Genomic DNA, 20,020 nt, shown 5'->3' on the forward strand with positions numbered 1-20,020 from the left:
AGGTCCCAGCGCCACCGGCGTTCCCTCTTTAGCCTCTCAGGTCTCTATCTCATGGGGTTGCTTCAGAGACAGGGCCAGTGCTGCCCAATGGAACGCTCCATGAAGATGGCCACGCTCTTCCTCCACCAGCCAGGGCAGCTGTGGCTACCCTGCAGGCCTAGGTGGCCACTGAGACTCAAAATGTGGCTAGTGTCAGTGGGGAACGGAATCTTCCATTTTGTTTCACTTTTGTTTACATCTGAAATGGAAGGTTCACATGGAGCTGTGGCGATTGCCAGGGACAGGCCAGCTGTAAGGGCAGGAGAAACAAATGGCTCCTCGACCTCCTCTTTCCCCTTCCTCTCTCTACTTACCTCAGCTGTCTGGGCGTGGGGAGGCTTCTGTCTGCAGCCTGGACCAGACAGAGCCTATCTAGAAGGACAGCGGGTATGTGGTGGGGCTCTCAGGGAACCAAACAGACAGCAGCTGGGGAGCCGGCTCCTCAGACGCCATAATGACAAGAGTCTCTGCCCCCGACCTGGACCCTCCTCTCTGCCCGGTTCTAGAACCACCCCCTTCCCTGTCTCCCCCAGCAACTCCTGAGGTCATCCCCGGAATGTCTGAGCAGGGGCTGTGGGATTGGAACTTGCCTACCATCTCCACGCAGGAGCAGACCCCTGGGTGCTTATGCAGAGAGTACAACCTTGGTGCCGGGCTAGGCTGAAGGTCAGGCGCTCGGGGAGACCATGCCCCACACACAGCCGCTCTTCTGGTGTATGGGTGGTCTCACGTGATCCCAGAGCACCCGCTGACCATGCCGGCTCCCTCTGCAGACGCAGGAGGACACACTCAGAAGGTGAAGTGACTTTCCCAGGCTCAGCCAGCAAGGCTGGTCCCAGGCCCACGGCCGCCCTGGCATGGAGAGTTGCACAAGCTCACTCTCCTGGGACCTCCAGTGCTGGCCAGGCAAAGAGCTATTTGTCCCCAGTCAGCAGGGATGAGAAACAAGAGTGCGCCATTGCTCTCCTGCCCCCAGTCACTTGAACGTGTCATGTGAGATCACGGTAAGGTGGCCACGAAGACTCGGGGGGCAACTTTAAACACACCATGAGCTGGCTTCGGTCTCTGTGGTCTCCACGTCCAGAGGCAGCTGACCACAGAATGAAATGAGGAGGAAAAGGCACCACACTGCGCATGTGCAGATATCTCTCCTGCCGTTACCCCCGAACGGGGCGGGGCGGGGGGTCTCTTTGTGGGAATGTGCAGTGTGACAGTCCCTCACATGGCTCTACGGAGTGTGTGGCACTACAGACAGCCTAGAGAGTAAGCTGGGTGCACAGGAGGACATGCCCAGGTCACAGGCAGTGCTCCGCCTTCTGCACAAGGCATTGGCACACTCTGGCAGAACCAACACCTTCAGACACGGAGGGGCGACTGTCAGGCTCTAAGACTCCTGCTGTCCTGTCTTTAGGACAGGCCTGTTCCCTTCCTGCAAAGCTCTTCCTTACCTCCCAGCTTCCCATGCTCCTGTAGCAGAAGGGCCCAGGGGCCCCACCACAAACCTGTAGGGACACCTTGCCTCCCACAGCTCAGAATCCCAAGTGGCCCCCCTGCTTTATCCCTGCTGTCCAGACGGGGTCCACCTCTGCCCCCGGGCTTTTGCACTCGCACAGTCTCCTCCTGCTAGCCTCTGCTCAAGTCCATTCCCCTCGGGCCTGCTGACCACTTCCTCAGTTAACCCTGCCTCCTGTCCTGGCAGTCCCTCGGTCCTCTCACTTCTTCATCTATCAGCCCTCCCCTAACATCCGACGTACTCCTTGCTGGTTTTACTTTCCGATGGTGGTAAACGTTAACGTTTGTCATCCCGACAGCTTGCCATGCTCGCTCCAGTGGTATTAAGAGCATTAGCACGGCTCTGCCGCCCTCACCACTATCTCCATAGCCTTTCATCTCCTAAACACGAACTCCCCGCCCCAGCCCACTCTGGTACCCTCCGGTTTCCTTCCGTCTCTATGGCTCTGACTCTAGTGACCACTTGTTGGCGTCATTACCGCACGGAATTACCCCACTGTCCCTCTGTGCTCGACTTCTTTCCCTCAGCAGTCCATCCAGGCTGCGGCACGTTCCTTCCCACAACTGTCTGTCAGGCTGGGTGGGGTAGCACATGCCTTTGTTCTCAGGACTTGGAATTTAATCTAGTGGGCCGATCTCTGTTAGTTCGAAGCCAGCCTGATCTACAGATCAAGTTCCAGGACCTCCAGAGCTACATAGAGAAATCCTGTCTCGAAAGACCAAAACCAACCGAATAAAAGAAGCAATTGTCTGTCTCACTTGCTAGAATGGAGGTTTCTAGGACGGCTGTATTCACTGTTGTATTGCAGGGTATGTGTGTAAGAATACCTGGTACACAGCCAGGCCGTGGTGGCGCACACCTTTGATCCCAGCACTTGGGAGGCAGAGGCAGGGGAATCTCTGTGAGTTTGAGGCCAGCCTGGTCTACAGAGTGAGTTCCAGGATAGCCAGGGCTACACAGAGAAGCCCTGTCTTGAAAAACAACAACAACAACAACAACAACAACAAAAACAAAAACAACCAACCAAGCCAACAAAAAGAATACCTGGTACCAACAGGCACTGAGCAAGTGTTTTGAATGGATGAATAATGGGTGAGTACACAGGCAGATGGATGAATGAATGGACAGACAGGTGAATGAGAAACAGATGGCTGGCTGGATGGCTGAATGAATGACAGACAGATAGACGGAGAAGCTGCAGAGTTAGTACCTCATTTTACAGGTCTGTGCCAGGCCAGAGTTATATGCAGACTTAATTCCTGGTCCTACCCAATGACGTCACCATTTGTCCTGAAGCCCAACCCCACTACCCCTAAGGCGTGGCCATATTCAGTGTGGCAGGACTCTCCCCAAAATTTCACAGTGGCTTTTCTCATATGGTTTCGCCCCTTTAGGGTATTCTTCTCAGATGTGGCATATCCAGGGAGAACTTTCTAGAGAACTAAGAATTCCTAATTACAATATTTACTTGTTTTGTTTCTGAAACAGGGTCTCTCCATGTAGCCCTGGCTGGCCTAGAACTCTTGTCTCTGCCTCCTGAGTGCTAGGATTCAAGTCTGGTGCCACCACGCAGGGCTCTCAGCTGCAAGGTGAAGGTGCCTAGGAGCCTCAGGCAGCAGCCACCAGTACAGGGTGCGGCAGAGAAGAGAGTGGGGGCCAGGAAGGTTCTGGAACACACATCCCACCAAGGAGGCCAGGGCAACAGCAGGGTGGGCTGAGGCTAGACCTTCAGCCCTGCCTGCAGCCGGGCCCACAACCTTGGTGGCAATTTGCCTCTCACCTTTTCCACGGCCTGCCTAGCTATTTATAGCCATCCTCTATCTGAAAACTACTTTGACCATTTTTTTCTGAGCTGGACGGACTTGTAAACTGAAGTCAGGAGGACCCCACCTTCTTCGTATCCAGGAGGCTTCACGATGTGGCCATACTTGGTCTGCCTGTACCCTTGCCTTGTGATGGGTTCCCAGGGCCTGTGAGAGTCACAGGTGACTCATCCTCTACCAGGTGTGTGGTGCTCACAGGCAGACCTCAACTTGAGGTGCTAGAAGATGGGGATCCTATAAAGCCCAGGTCACCTCGGGGTTACTCTCTGCTCTAGGAGGAACGAGCATACTGTGACAGTGGCTGAACAACTGTACCTTTAAATGATCTGGCCCACAGATATGAAAAACATTCGCACTCTGTGGCTGTTTGCATCTTTGGTTATTTTTAGGGTGAACCCAGTTGCCTCCCCTTGGAACCGGATGAAGCCCCAGAGGAGGCACGTAGTCCTTTTTCCCAGATGGGGGGTCCTGCTCCTGTTTCCCTGGGAATGAAGTCCTGAACATGAGCTGTCTGGGGGAACCGCCCCCCCAGCATTACACAATGCACTCCGCTCGGGCTCACTTGAGGGACCTGTGCACCAGGAACAGCTTTGCTACTGTTGTGACGATCTGCTGCTGACATCGGGCCACCCACCCGCACCCGGAGAGCCCCTGGCCACTCCCGGGGTCTGAAGGGAAGAAGCCGTGATGCAATCCCCTACCTCCACCCATCAGCCCCAGCCGATGGGAATGTCTGGCTGGCGTATTTCTAGAACAAGCAGCAATTAGAGGCGATTTTCTCTCCTGCCCCCCCTCCCCAAAACAGAAATAAATCAGTGCTACCAATCTCCCAGCTAATGATTTCCTCCATTAAATTAAAAAGAAGAAGAAAATGTTTTTTAAAATGGATTACCAGCCCTGTGCTTTCAGAGACCACATGACCTGTCAGCTTCTCTCAAGCCCGGATGCATCAAGGCCCCTCAATTAATTTTTAATAAATAAGACAATCACAGTGTAAGACTCACCACCAGCCTCCCCTCCCCGCCCTCACACTGGCACACAGGGCTGGCCTTTGGCTGACTCAAGCCACGGAGAACTCCTTCTGTTTCATAGATGGGAAGCAAGGCGGGGAGGAGAAGCAGTGAGGAGAAGGATGCTGCGGAGTAGGCCCAGCTCTGGGAGCATGGAGTGCGGCTTTCTGGGGGCTCCTGTCTAGAACCCGGAGCTGAGGAGCCCAAGCAGGGACAGGGAGAGTTACTGCCACCTATTGTACCGATGGCAGCACTCGGTGACACGGCACACCCCGCCTGTCTTAAAGTGTCTACTCCAACAACGTGGATGGGCCCAGAAGACTCGGTGCCAAACTCAAAAGGCCACGTGTCCTGTGAGCCACTCACGTGGCTCGTCCGGCAGAGGGACGTCCACAGACTGCACAGTACGGAAAGGGGCAGCATCTAGTAACGGGTCGAGTATCCGCTGGAAAGATAAAGATACTCTGAAAATAGGCAGAGTAATGCCACACAGCGTAGGGAACGCGGTCCATGCGCCTGACGTACGTGTTTACGAATGGCTAGCATGGAAAAGTTTACAATATGTGTAAAAATGTCTTGTGAAAACACAAGACAGCAGAAGGCAACTTCTCAAATGCCATTTGGAAACACAGGAGTGGCCAGCTACTCCATGGTGACTGCTGCAGAACCCTCTCTTCCTAGGGCTCCTTGTGTTGCCCGGTGTCCCTGGGCCAAGGTTTCCTGTTTCTCTGATAGCTTATGACATGCCAAATGCCAGAGGGCAAGCAGGGGCTGTGAAGGCCCAGGGGACATCTTCTCAGGGAGGGACCGAGGGGCCTTTGCACTGGCCATCTCCTCTCTCTGGAACGCACTAGCCCAGATGTTACATAACTTGCTTCCTTTGTTTATTTGTGTTTTTACAGAGAGCTCCTCTCTGACCATCTACAGTCAGAGGGAGGCAGGGACGGCCACTGGGGCCAGGGAGGGGGCACCATGAGCAAGGACAGGAGTCCCAGGGAGCCCAGCCTGCCCATGACAAGCACCCAGCCCCGTGGCTCTTCCTGGCTGGAGGGAAGCCGTTCAGAGCTGACTGCCAAGGGCTGGCACCATCCTTAACCAGCTAGAGGGCCTTGGCACGTTCCCTCATCCCTCTGAGGCTTGGGTTTTCTCCTACACTGCTGGGGAGCTCATAGTGCATACCTCCCAGGCTTTTCCATGGACTACATAAATGACGCACAAATAGTGTTTAGCATATGGCAGGGCCCTAGTCAAGTCGTAAATGGTAAAGACAAATGGATTATGACCATAATCTCCCCATCATGCAGGAATGTTCTTCTTAAGAGGATCAGGGCAGCCATCCCAGAAAGCTCAAGAAGGCCACCATGTAACACTAATCACTCAAGGCTGGCCAGGGGCAGGGGCCACCCTGGGCCATACGACTAAGGCTCACAACATGCAGATGAACTGATCTGAACCTTTGCTCTACATTTTACATGTGGGGAAACCAAATCCCACAGAGGTTAGTAATTGGTCCCCAGGTCACACAGGTGATGACGCTGGATCCAAACTCTGCTCCACTCCTCCAGGCTCAAGCTGGTCAACACTGCTCCAGAGTGTGTGTCAAGAGAAGGGAGGAAGGGAGCAGGCACAGGGGGGCCTGGAGCAGGCAGAGGCTCACCCCAAATGCTTCCCCAGCTCTGACATGGGGACTGCACGAACCTCGGGAAGTGTGAGAGAGAGGTCTCAGTGCACGTCTCCTGGGCACCCCACAGCATGGTGGGACAGGCCTGGTGCGTCTTGAGTCTCCCCAGGGTCAGGACTGAGAGCTCCATACTGCATTCCCCCAGGCTAGCTGCTTAGGTTAACATAGAATACAGCTGACTCCCTCAGAGCCAGGATTAGGTGCTGAGGGAAGAGCTCCACACCTCTGGCTTATGAGTTCTTCAAAGACCCCGGCGACCCAGAGATGTGGGGATCCTTAACACAGGTGGAAGATTCTATGTGCACACCGAAGGGAAGTGCTTCCAACGTGGTGGGATGGTGCAGGCTACCCTCCAAGCAAGTCCCCAGAAATCCCTAGAAAACTCCCAGCTGGTGACTCACAGCCCGCTACAAACACAACTTCTAAGTGGGTCCTGCTAACCCTCTTGCTCCAGGGGCCCAGTGAGCAAGTTAAGATGCAGATATGCAGGAAATGATGCCACTGTCTCAAAAGCCTCCCAGGACTCCCTTCACACTCAGAATCACATCCAAAGTCTTCACCATGACCTGAGTCCCCCAGGACGGCACTCTGCCTCTCTCTTCACTTCTTACGGCCTTTCCTCTCTTGTTCTGTTCCAGTCTCAATGTTTCTCAAACGTGCTAAGCATACTTCTACCCCAGGACCACTGCCCTTGCTGCTGCTGATTTCCTGACGATCACACAACTTTCTTCCCGAGATGTCTTTTCCAACCACCCCGTCTAAAACCCCTCCCTGCTCTCTTCCTTTCCTGCTGCATTTACACTGGTGTCTCAGTCACTGTTCTATTGCTGTGAAGGGACACCACGACCAAGGCAACCTCTAGCAGGAAGCCCTGAACTGGGGCTCGCTTGCAGTTTCAGAGGTGAGTCCACGATGAGCAGGGTGGGGGCGATGGCGGCAGGCAGGCAGGGGTGGTGCTGGAGCAGTAGCTGAGAGCTTACATCTTATCCACAAGTTGGAGACGGAGAGACAGAGACAGACAGAGACACTGAGCCTGGCTCTTAAAATCTCAAAGGCCACCCGCAGTGACACATGCCCCTCCAACAAGTCCACACCTTCTAATCCTTCCAAAAATAGTTCTACCAACTAGGGACCAATTATTCAGATATTTGAGCCCACGGGGGCCTTTGTCATTCCAACCACCATAATGATTAAAGTGTATTTTAGGGAGGGATTTCATGTGGCTTCCTGATCAATCCCCAGTGCTCAAAATACACCTAACACACCAGGGGTGTCTAGAAAGTTGGCTGGTGGCTTTAGAAGGTGACTGGAAGGAGGGTGAAGGTGCTTCTGGCGAAAGAGAAACACAGAGCTTCAATAAGCACACGCGAAAGAGTTTACATGATAAGCTTAGATTTCTCCGCCACCATCACCCTCAAAAAGGCACCAAGCCTGAGAAGTTTTACCGGTGATTCTAACAAACCTCTGAAAACTCAGGGGACCGGTTCCTCAGTGCTAAAGAGGACAGGGACAGGCACACTTCATAAACAAGGCCCTTGGAGCAAGCCCTAAAGTAGGACAGGTGTGAAGCACAGCAGTGAGAACTTGGGTCCCCCAAGGACTCATATGCAGTGTCTCTTCTGTGACAAGGTTGCCATCTGCAGAAATGTCCCTCTCCATCCGGCCTGTCTTCTCCCACTTCCCTCACCCAACACTTTCCATCACCCTGATCACTAAAGCACAAAGTGAGGATTCTACAAATGTCAGCCACTGTTGGACAAATTGTTTGTGTGTCCATTTCTGACTAATTAAAAAACAAAACAGGAATTACATCTCCTTCATCCTGGTATCCCTGATGTCTAAAAACACAGCAGGCATCCAGACATGGTTAGGAAAATGTACAGCATATAGGAAAGCCTTGAGGCAGTCAACACGTAAGAGAAGCCTTCACGAGCTGCTGCTGTGGGCACATGGGCCACAGTGCCTTGGCTGGCTGGGTCCAAGCCACCCTTAAACATGTGCAGTGAGTGTGGGTGGCAGGGCCTTGGGGAAGCTGAGAACACTAGTTTGTCTTTCTCAGGCTCCTCCTGGGAGCAAGAAGAAGGTGACCCACAGAAGTCACGCCTCCTCCCCAGTGAGGCTGAGGGGCACCTAGAAGGGCACATCTATCTAGCTGTCTACCTCTTTATGATTCAATTCCTCCTGCTGGGGGCTGGAGAACCAAGTGAGAGACAAGGAAGCATCTCAAGCAGCCTACAGGCCAAGCTGAGGAAGAGGGAGAAGAACACAGGAGCGGAGAGGACAGATCTTCCCCTCCACATTCACAAAGGTCCAGACATCCCTGCTTCACCCCCAGTTACAGCCACTCTTCAGACAAGCCCGAGACGTCCCCATCATCACTGCTCTGGGACTAGGCCGAGTCCTTCACGGCCACATCAGCCCTCGGGTGCAGACCAAAAGCTGCTGGTTCCATGAGGCAGGGGGATAGCTGGGACCTTCCAGACCATAGATATAGCAAAACATGGCTCTTGATGGCTCTGCTATGGCCATCAAGACCTGTAGGTTCACATCAGAGCCGCCAAGAGTGCACACCTTTGCGTCAGTAGATAAAAAATTTTGTCCTGGAAACAAAGATACCTCAGCCCAGGAGAAAGGGAGCTGGCAGGCATGGAGTCCTGTACAAGGTCTTATGGCTGTGTGAAACAGCACCCACCCCCAAGTAATGGTTCAGACAACAGCCATTCACTACCTTACACTCCTCCTGTTAAGAAACCCAGAGTGGCCTTGGCTGGTGGCTGTGCTCTGGGTCATTCAGGCAGTCACAATCAAAAGTTGACCAGGGCAGGGGCTATGGTCATCTGAAAGCCTGCCTACAAGAGTCACTTCTGAAGAACCCACTCATGTGACTGACATTAGGTGTAGGCTGATGACCAGAGGTCTACCTCTGCATCTCACCGTAATTCCAGAACTTTCCAGAGAGCTTCCCAAAAGTCCTCACAAGGCAACAGCTTTCCAGGAACCAATGATGCAAGAGAAAGAACAGTAGAGGCTACTCTGTCTTTTATACCTTTCTCTTGAAAGTGACATTGTGTCACTTGCAACACCCTACTAGACACACAGGTCAGCCCCTCGATGTAGGAGGGGACAGCATACGGGTATGACCATGGAGGCAGGAGGCAGGATCCTGGAGGCCACCTGCATGGCCACACCGTGCTCCAACCTTTGATTCTACCTGTCTCTTTCATCTTCCAGGCAGCCCTCGAAGGCAGGCATTTTATCTCTGTTTACAGACACAGACACGGAGCTCAGAGAAGATAACTGCCTGAGTCCCACTGGCCATTAAAGGCCAGCCAGTGTCTGGTCCTGCGGGCTAGTTCCCAATGACAATCCTCTGGGCAACTTCGTCTCCAAAGGGAGCCGGAGGCCTGGCCAGCAATAAGGCCATGTTACAGGACTGCTCCTCAAGAACCAGTGGTTCAGGGCCAACAAGATGGCTCAGTAGTTAAGGCGCTTGCCACTAAGCCTAAAGACCTGAGTGTGACCCCTTGGGTCCATATGATAGGAAAGAACTGACTCCATGTGCCATGGACTGTGTCCCCCCCCCACGCACATGTACAAACATACAATAAATATTTTTTAAAAGAATCAGCAACTTCTCTAAGTGTCATAATTTACCCCCATCCTCCACGACTGTCCAAGACTCCTGTTGGACCCTGCCCAGCTTCCTTGTGCAGACCCAGCAGTGAGCTAGGTGGTGAGATGGCCATAAGCACACAGCACACAGGTGGCTGAGAAGCAGCCAGGGCTTGGCTCACTCACAGTCATCCCCCTGCTGCCATGGCCTGGCTGCCCAGCTGCGGGTGGCCTTACAGAAACAGCCAGGAGCATCTCCCCTCTCTATCTGACCACCCCACCCCCTGCAGAGGTGCCTGGCTTCACCACAGGGTCCCTGTCCTGAGCCACTTCATTAGGAGGCCACCTGCTTGAGGTGCCTGAGTGACCTGCGGCAGCAGGTGCCACCTCATGGGGTGTGCAATTTACAGCTGCTCGGAGGGACAGTACCCAGGTGACAGATGCACTGGCCCTGCCAGCTGCCAGAGCCGCCTGGTCTCACAGGAGAGCGCTGCCGAGGGCTTCTTCATTCTCCCTACTTTGTCCGTAACCACTTACGGGAAGAAAGAAGCAACCAGATCTATACATCTAACTCCTCCATCCAGAGCTTAGTGGTTCAGGGTACAAGTAACTCTTCCCCTGCGTGGTGAGAGTCGGCTGAGGTCGATGAGACGGAACTTGGCCCGCCATTCACCCAGGGAGCCAGCTCGAGCTCCTGAGACTGGAACACAGACGGGTCACGTGCAAAGCAAGCACTAGGTGGGCCGCGCTGACTCATGAGGAATGCACCTTCCTACTGTCCCCAGCCCACAGGAGCCTGGCTACTGGGCCTGAAGTTTCTCACAGAAGACAAGCCACCATTTGGGCTGCTCCACGACCTTGGAGGGTTGAGCTATGCTGTCCACCTACAGCCTGTGCGGCCACGTACACGGCAGTGTCCTCTTCTCTCACTCATCTTGCGAGGGGATGGACTGCAAGGGGAATTCAATGCTACAAGTGACGGTTCCGTGAGGCACCAGCCAGCGAGAGCCGTCCTTGAGGCACCCCTCTGACTTCCCTGTTCTTTCGCTCTGTTTTGGAGTCTGAGGGGTTGGGGGGGGAGGGGAAGTAGGCCCCTTGACAGCATTCAGCTTGTATGGAGGGTGATATGGCTAGGCCACTCCTTGAAGGTGAGGGCTATGTCTGAGACCCCTACGGTACCTCTGGACCTCAGAACGAACAGGAAAGGGGCTCTTCCTTTGAATAAAAAGGACCCCATTCTCCAGAAAACAACTGCTGCAGGGAGTAAACATGGTTAGTAGTCACTGTTTGAAAAGACAGACAATCAGAACAAGATTAAACAAATATTTAACTGCCCTTCCTCTAATCCCTAGGCTGTTATCAATCACACTGGCTCTAATCTTGGTTCAATTTCCGGATCTGCCTGCAAGGCTCCTCCAGGCCTCCGATCTGCTCCTCAGAGCAGAGCCTCCACAGAGGAGAAACTGAAGGGGCTCCAGGGCCCCCACCCCCTGCTGTGGTCTCCTCGGGCCCAGCTAGCTGTGTCTGCCCCGGATAAGGCCTGTCCTCACTACCGGCACGATCTCCCTGTGTCTTGGAAGAGAAAATGAGAACCTCCAGGCAACCGGAGAGACCCCATCCTTACAGGCCTCACCAGTGTCCCCTGACAACCAGCTATGTAAGAAAGGATGTCCAGGCTCAGCCTCTAATTTGATCCCCGAGGGCCTCTGGGAAGCTGCTTCTGTCACATTCCTCACCAGTGTCCCCACCCCCACTCCCCACCCCCCTATCATCCCCACTCCCCACCCCTGTTGCCTCACTAACTCAGAACTGTATTAAGATGTATCGTCATCCTTTCAAAAACTCACTGGCCACCAAATGCGGTTTGATCACCCGATGGAATATGACTCAGCCATAAATAAGGAATGATGTACTGATCCATGCTACAAGGATAAACATGAAAACATCATGTTCAGCGACAGACGCCAGAGTCAGAGGTCAAGACGACAGGATTCTATCTCAATGCAACACCCAGGAATGGCAAGGAACGGCAAGCCAGCCGAGGGAGACAGACACAGACCAGCAGTTGCCTGGGGAAGAGGGTCTGAAGAGAAATGGGGGGTTTGTGAGGTGATGGAAATGTTTTTAAGTTGACCGTGATGACAGTTACACAATTCAGAACATTTTAAACAATGCCTGGATCAGCATTGTAAATGGATAGACTGAATGGTATGTGACTGTATCTCAATATTTTTAAATATTTATTTTAAATAAATATTTAATTTAGAATGCTTATTTTTAAATTCAGGAATTAACAAACTAACCCTAAACAACCATCCACAAGTCCAGGGCAACTGCTGAAGGTGACTCTGGGTAGAGACCCTCCACTCCCACATACCTCCTCTCCTCTTGCCCTTGGGGAAGCAGCTCACACCCCCCTCACAGAAGCACCCACCTGGGGCTGGGGCTGGGCTGGAGAGCACCCAGATGTCAGTTCTGTGGAATGATCCAGATGGAGCCCAGAGACCCAGCAGACAGAATGTGGTCCGCAGAAGTGTGACAGACGCCCGCCCCCGTATATTTGATCCCTCCTAGCCTGCACACAGCTGGATTGCCAATGGACAGGGCTGACTCTTGTCTCTGTGAAGAAGCAGCAAGGACAAACAGCCAACCGAGCAGAGACATGACTCGGACAGTTATTTATCAGTGCTCGTCAGGGCCAGCTATCTCCTGCCCCCACTTACGACCCGCACAGGACACCCGAGAGTTTCAGCAGCTGGGGAGGCAGGGCCAGTGGGGGACAGAGTGCAAGATGACACACAGCCAGCACGCCTAGGCTGGGCTGACACTGCCCAAATGCTTTGGCCAGAGGAAGTCAGTCCTACCTGCTTTCCTGTGACCAGCCCCTCAACTCAGAGACAAAGGCCCTCTTTTCTAGTCATTTGAGCAAGAGTCCGCTGGGCTGGCCCAGTGTGGAAAGGAGGGGGGTGGCTATGGAGCCGTTTCTACCACATCCGGGGGTCCCCAGTCTTCTGGTGTGGACTGCCAGCCTGGCCATGAGAATTAGGCAGTGCTTTCCAGAAGAACTTGTCTTGTTTGAAGCCCATCAGCCCAGGGTAACCAGACTTCGAGGTGGTGACCTGGGCTCAGAAAGCTCAGAGGAAGCTTCCCAGGGGAGGCAACCCTGACTGGCCCCAGTCTGGGGCCCTGTATCCTTAGGTATGCCTGAAGGGCAGCTGGCCAAGGCCTGTATGTGCCCCCAAAGCTTGAGATCTGGTGCGTCTGACTCACATGTGAGGACACTAAGGTCTCTATTGTCTTCTCTGGCCCAGGAAAGCCAGCTTAAGTGCTCTGGAGACATTATCCAAACAGCTGCCTTCAACTCTGGCCATAAAGCAAGGAATTGTGGAAGCTGATAATTGAAAGAGTTCTTCTCCCTCACAGCACTATAAATCATCACCCTCCATCTGCACTGGCCAGACAGAAGAACTTGGTCAAAGCCCAGGCCAGGGCCCTGGAGTCCACAGGCCAGCCAGCTTCTAGACGGCTGAGGAGGAGGATGGCAGCCAGCAGGAGATGTGTCCCCACTTCATCCAGAACTGTTCCAGCCTAGAACACGTTCCTCCCAGCTCTATCCTTAAAACTGGGCCAGCGGGGGGTCAGGCCGAAGCAAGGGCAGGAAAAGAAACAGAAGGCTTCGCAGTCTCCCCAACCTCCTGGTGCTGGCACCACACCGACCCTGGGTGCCCAGTGAGGGAGGAATGAAGCGGCGGCCGCCCACTCAGTGCCAGCAGAAGGCGGCTCGGCCTGTGTGCGGCATCCTCAGCCACTTGTGCAGACCAGGACACGGCCTGGAGTGCTGCTCGAGGTCGTCTGGCTGGATCCTGATCTCCGACCAGACTTGTTCCCATTCTTCTTAGCTGTTCTACCATAACCCAGGGAGAGATGGGGACCTCGGCAGGCAAGAGACCTAGCCAGGCAGGGACCAGTCACAGCCTTCCTGAGCCTCGGCTTCTGCCTTGTGTCACCATTAAAGGGACAGCTAACTGGCCAGTGAGTTCGGCTGTATTGGCTGCCCTGCCCTGCCCTATTTCATATAAAACTGCACACACTCCAGATGGGTGATATTTTAGGATTCCCATTTTACAGGACCACAAGTGGAAGCTTAAGAGGGACAGTGCCAGACTGCCCAAGGGCACAGAGTGGCCTTCTCTCAGACTGAAACTCAGGACCTCCAGCAACACATCTGCCCGTCTTCCTAGACACAGGAGGCAGATGCAGACCACAGCGCAGCTCGGCCAGAGGCACAAGTAGAAAGAGCCAGCTTGATAAGGAAGCCAGGACTGTACAGCGAGCTGCAGCATGGACTGCAAGACCGCTGGCTAGGAGGGAGATGGAGCAAGACAGAGAGGGCTCTGAAAGCCTCTGGGGTTCCTCCATACCCCAGCAACTTCGTGAGCTTCCCACCTCCCTGCTCGGGGGAGAACAACAGCCTAGGTGCCAGGGCGGCCTAGGTTCCCTGTGGGTGCCTGGTGTGTGGCCCTCCCCGTCCGGGGATGAGCTTCCCCATCTGAGAAGAGTCCAGAAGGGCTGGATAGTGGGTCTGCGTAGGAAGAGCAGAGCTGCTGATTCCTCATCCACCAGCTCTTCACAAACCCCACCTCTGTCCTCAGCCTCCAACTATGGCCAACCCCAGTCTCCTCTATCGCCCTGTTTAGCAGTCCACACTGGCAAAACCACACACACGACAGTATTTACATCATGAGACTGTGGTCTGGTCTGCACTCAGGGCTCTGCGGTTCCTGAGATGTGTTTATCTGTTCTTCACATAGCATGCTTTCTTCATCCACTTTTCCTTGGAGGCTGAAGTTCTGGGTTCTGCACCACCACAGGGGTGAATGGGTCCAGTTGGCAGGCAGGGAGTCAAAGGCTGTGTGTGCTAGGAGCAGTGTGCAACTCTGGGATCGGGAGCTTGTCAAGGGAGCCACAGGCCAGTCCCTGGGGGACTGGTTATCTCTGCTGTAGGCCCGGCTACTGGCCTGGGCCAGGCTTGCTGGACAAAGTCACCCCTGAAGAGGACAGTTAAGCAAATTGGAACCGACGGCTCTAGGCTTGTCACAGCCCCTGCATGCTTCAGCTCATGGCGGCTCAGCACTGCTGTCCTTACAAACAACTGTCTCTCGGGCATGCACCCACGAGCACACACCCCAATTTTACAGCCCCCCCCCCCACCGCCATGAAAAGAAATAAGGAAGAGGAAAGAAAAACCTTCCAGGTACTCAACAAAGTAAGACATTGTAATGTCACCAGTCTGCCCCCCTCCCCTGCCTCCAACCTGTCACTCATACCAAGTCTAATGAAACTTCTAACACACACCAGCACCTGGCATGCCTCTAGTAAAAGCCCTAACATTTGCCTACATTCTCAGGTGACATCTAAACTTCACCATGCACAAGGCTCCACTTGGTTCTTCCCTCCGTCCAGCTTCCCCCAGCACAGTCCTGACCAGGCATCACAGCCAGAATTCCAGGCTGTCCATGACAGACACGCCCCCCCCCTCCCCTGGTGCCTCCCTCAGCCATCCCCTCCACCCAGGAGGACTTCCCTTGCATACGCAACCCCGCATCTGTGTTCAGCAAACAGCCTTCTCTATGGCCCACTTCAGATGTCAGCACAAGAGCAGAAGCCCCAGCTCCCACAGAGTGCCTGTCATTCGCCTGGGTATCACAAAAGCATATAACTGCCCCCTCCTGTGGCTCAAGAGTGCCTCGAAACCAAGAGCCAGGCTGGTTCATCCTGGCAGGAGGACTGAGTGCGCAGGGCGCACACTTAGGACTGAGCAGCAAGTCCACGCACGCACGTGCTGCCCACTCAACTGGCCAGAGCGGTCCTGGGCTTTCCTTTGTCCCCTGAAGCCCTATGGCACAGGGCTTCCCTCCAAGCCACTCTCAGACAAGACAGCCTACTCTTCACCTGCGATCTACAAGAACACCCAGGGCATCATTTATTTATGCAGGACTAATACATGCCACTTCTCACCAGGCCCAGCCTGCATGCTCCAGTGCTCAGCCCTTGTTAAATGAGGCCACAGAGGGGGCTCCCAGGGTGTCACTTCCCATGATTGGGGACTGCATGGCCATGGCACTTTCTTCATGGTGAGTTCCCAGGATCCTTGCCAGCTTACCGACTTTTATCTTTTCCCCAAGTGCAGCGTTCCTGAGTGTGTGCGGCACAGCCCCCCATCCAGCAGCCCAGGTAATTGCTTCTGGCTGAGAGGAGGCGGCAGAGGAGGAGGAGGAAAGACAGGGAAGGGAAGGCGCAAGGAGAGGAACCACTGGATGCCAAGAAAGGCAGGAAGATGGAGACAGGCATGGGGGGCTGGGGCGGGGAGGGCATAGCCACAGGTCAGGGAACAGCTGGAATCCCTGCCTGTGTGAGCTCGGTCCAAGCCCAAACAAGGACACCTGGTGAGCTGGCCTGGGGTCTGGCGGTGAGAACTTGGGGGTGGGGTGGGCCGAGATAAACAAAGCGGTGCTCTCACTAAGAGGATGGATCAGGGAGGGGTAAAAGGAGAAGAAAAACACCAGATGAGGTAGGTGACAGCCTCCAGCAGGAGCACTGCCCAGGGCCCTGCGATCCTCCAGGCCGGCCTCTTCCTGCCCAGCTCTGCTACACCTCGAGAAGCTGAGGGGACTGCAGCGGCAGGGCCGGCCACCAGCCTTAGCATAAGGTATTTCCCACCCATGTAGCGTCCCCGGGACCCTCCTGCTGGACCACTTGCCGTGTCCCTCTACAGCGGTCACCTGGTGCTGAAGAAGACCTTGGCGGTCCCCGCTGCTGTCTGCAGCCCCCAACATACAGCACGCTTTTCCTTCCCTCTCCTTAGCAGAACCTCCCTCCACCCCTCCTGTACCCCGCAGGAACAAGTGTGCTCAGGCAGGGGGCTGGGGAGGGAGTGGATCTCTCGGAGTGCGCAACATGCAAGCCTGCTGGCCTGGCAGCAGCAGTGGTGGCATGGTTGGGGAGGTGTTCCAGCAGACTTATTTAGAGCTGAGCCCCCGTCCACACGCTCCCCCAATGCTGCCTGCCTGCCTGCCTGCCACTGGGGCTTTTCAATCTGTGTCTATATTTATCACTTGAAGCCGTTGGGATAATGGCAAGGCCAGAAATAGCCTTGAAGACATTCACGTGAAGCTGATGGGCAGGTCCCCAGATCCCAGGCTGACCTCACCCCAACATCTGCCTCTTGGCAGTAGGGATGGGGAACAGCTGGATGGGGCCGGGCAGACAGTTGCAGACAGATGGGAACAACATAATCCCTCTTTCCCTGCTGGCCTTAGCCCTCTGTAGTGAGGCAGGGGACACGTCCGAACTGATACATCACAGCTGCCAGGCTGAGGGGAGAGCGAAGGTGACATGCTTTCTTGACGTCAGCGTGCTAATCGGAGCAGACCTTCCAGCTCAGAAAGGAGAGGAGAACTAAGGCAGCGGGTCTGGGCTCACTGAAAGCAGGTCACTGCCACCCTGGGGAACAGGCCTCCTGCTTGACCCTCAAATCGAACCTTCATGTGCCTGGGGGGCGGGGGGGGGGGGGGAGGCGGGACCTGCTTCTTATATACCCAACACCTTTTAACCTAAAGTGGAAAGAAGATGCATGGACAGTCCTGCTAGCCAGAGACTAAGGGCCCCTGTTCCTCTTCTTGAACCTCAGTGTTGAGCCAAGGCCCTCCCAGTTGGAAATAAAGTGTCCAAAGGACTGAACCTTCAGTTTGGAGACAAGCCCCTGCTCCATCACCAACGGCATGGTGGGTAAGGCTCAGCATTTTGAAGGCCTAATGGCACTGTATTCTGGGCTCTTCCAGAAAATTAATACTCTGGGGTCCCATACAAATGCTGTCCTTCCATGGGGAGAGAGGGCTGGTCTGCCATGCTCTCTGAGAAACTGGGCTCTGGGTGCTGGAGAGGCCCGGAAGAGGCCAAGAGGAGCTTCAGGGGTATGCTGGAACCATAACCAGGGGCCGAAGTCCAGGCAGGGCAGGGGTCAGCAGGCTCCATCACAGCGGAGAGCCCGGGTAAGGTCAGAAACGTGGACGGAGAAGCGAGGCTCCTTCCTTCGGGTAGCAAGTGCACAAGGCTCACAGAAATGCCACAGGACAGTGAGTTCCTTGAATCCCAGGGTGTCAAAGTCTCTACTGACACCTGTGCTGGGTGCCCAGCCTCTGTCCTGCCACCCTCTAAGCTTATACTTAGCAACCTGGCACTTCCTGAAACTCCAAGCACAACAAGAACTTTGAGGACTAAAGGCAGTGTGCTTTGTGCTATTCTGTCTGCGTTTCCCTTCTCTCCCAGGAAACTCGTCTGCACTCTTCAAAGCCCAGCTGACTTGTTCCCTCTTCTAGGAGATCTTCCCCGTTAGGCAGCTAACTGATGTCTCCTTTCTGCTCCAGCTGCACTTCCGGCCTCTCCAGCCATGAATCACAAGCTCTAATCCACATCTGTCCCTCCAGCCCAGAAGGACTATTCTTCCACCTCAGTGGATCCCACTGCCCGGCCAGATGAAAACATGAACTAATTCCAACCCTGATGTTCACCTAGAGCTGTCTTTATACAACAACAACACCACACCAGGGCGGTGCCCAGGACAGAGGCAGATCTGGGTGATCTCTCAATGCCTTGCCAGCCTGCTCACTGCGCGGTTGGGAAGCTGCTGCTCTGCTGAGACATGTCAACAGAGCCAGCAGCAAGGGAGGAGACCCACCTTCCTGCTTATAGGCTGGAGGCCATACCTATAGTGCTGAGGCTTCACAGCAGGCTTTTTTCTTTCTTTCTTTCTTTTTTTTTTTCCTTTAAAGAAATATAAGCCAGGCGGTGGTGGCGCATGCCTTTAATCCCAGCGCTCAGGGAGGCAGAGGCAGGCGGATCTCTGTGAGTTCAAGGCCAGCCTGATCTACAAAGTAAGTTCCAGGACAGGCTCCAAAGCTACACAGAGAAACCCTGTCTTGAGAGATGGCTCAGTGGTTAAGAGCACTGACTGTTCTTCCAGGGGTCCTGAGTTCAATTCCCAGCAACCACATGGTGGCTCACAACCATCTGTAATGAGATCTGGTGCCCTCTTCTGGCCTGCAGACATACATGCTGTATACATAATAAATAAATCTTAAAAAAAAAAAAAAGAAAAGAAAACTTTATATATGGAAGGCAGAGGCAGGAAGATCTCTGTGAGTTCAAGGCCAGCCTGATCTATATAAAGAATTCCAGTCCAGCCAGGGCTACATGGTGAGACCTTGCCGAAGGAAGGGAGGGGGGAGGGAGGTAGAGGGGAAAAGGCCGCTCCTAAAAGGCCAGCTCTGTACAGAGCACCAGCAGGCAGGGCCTGGAACAATCGCAGCAGCCAGCATGTGCAGTGTGGTCCCAGGACTCCACAGACGCTTACCTGCTCAATCCTCAGGGACTTACATAAGCCCTGATACTGCCTCTTCTCACAGACGGGGAAAGTGAGGCACAGAGACCTGAGGGGACTGCCCGAGGTGTTTCAGGCAGTGTGCATACGTGAAGGAAGGCTCTTAGCCAGGCACTTGCTGAAGGCCTGGCAGCGCCAGCTCCGGGCCAGTGTTCCTGCTCCCCTTCCTGCCATCCTTCTCAAGTGTACACTGTCCATGGGGGTCAAATCTGCACCTGTGCCCCCCATCCATCGTCCCCCTCATCCATTGTCCCCCTCATCCATCATATCCCCCTCATCCATCGTCCCCCTCATCCATTGTCCCCCTCATCCATCATATCCCCCCATCCATCGTATCCCCCTCATCCATCATCCCCCTCATCCATCGTATCCCCCCATCCATTGTATCCCCCCCCCACCACATCCATTGTGTCCCCACTCCCCCTTCATCCATAGTACCCCCCCTCGACCCCTTCAAGCCTATTGTTTCCGGTGGAAGGGAAGAATGCTGGGGTCAAAGGGCAGATGACAGTGAAGGGTAGGGAGCTGAGGGGAAGTCAGGGAAAGGGGAGAATCAACCAAAAGAAGTTCCTACTGAAAACTAGTCCTTTGTAAGCTATTAAAAAATGGACACCTGTGACCTCAGATGTGCCTTGAGGGGACATCTGATAGGCCAGTCCTGGGTGGCCGATGACGCAGCAGGTCCCCAGTGCACTCTCTGAACTCCTCCTCTGCAGTGAAGTAGCGGGGAATGAGTGTGACCCATCTCCCCAGGTCATCTGTCGTTGGAATGAGCAATGCTTAGGAAGGAGAACGGGATCTAGGGGAGCTCAGACCCTGCGGGAAGCATTCTCCGGACAGAGGAGAGGATGGCTCCCCTCGAGCCCCACACAACACAGCCCTGGCTTCTCTTTACCTCCCGCA

At 54.4% G+C, this 20,020-nt stretch overlaps 1 protein-coding gene across 22 annotated transcripts in view; it reads right to left on the reverse strand.

Moving 5' to 3' along the window:
* Positions 1 to 20,020, reverse strand: part of Pitpnm2 (phosphatidylinositol transfer protein membrane associated 2) — a 133,570-nt gene that overhangs the window by 75,255 nt on the left and 38,295 nt on the right. For 4 of the 22 annotated variants that reach the window (XM_076560475.1, XM_076560468.1, XM_042267754.2 and 1 more), the window contains exon 1: positions 354 to 3,042. The exons of 16 other annotated variants lie outside the window; for them this stretch is intronic. The gene's annotated coding sequence lies outside the window, so the exon portion shown is untranslated. Of the gene's footprint in view, positions 1 to 353; positions 3,043 to 9,000; positions 9,653 to 20,020 lie in introns of those variants that run through there. 2 more of the 22 variants (XM_076560464.1, XM_076560482.1) reach the window with 2 other exon arrangements.

The sequence above is a fragment of the Peromyscus maniculatus genome, chromosome 23, assembly GCF_049852395.1.
Source record: "Peromyscus maniculatus bairdii isolate BWxNUB_F1_BW_parent chromosome 23, HU_Pman_BW_mat_3.1, whole genome shotgun sequence".
Taxonomy (NCBI): Eukaryota; Metazoa; Chordata; class Mammalia; order Rodentia; family Cricetidae; genus Peromyscus; species Peromyscus maniculatus.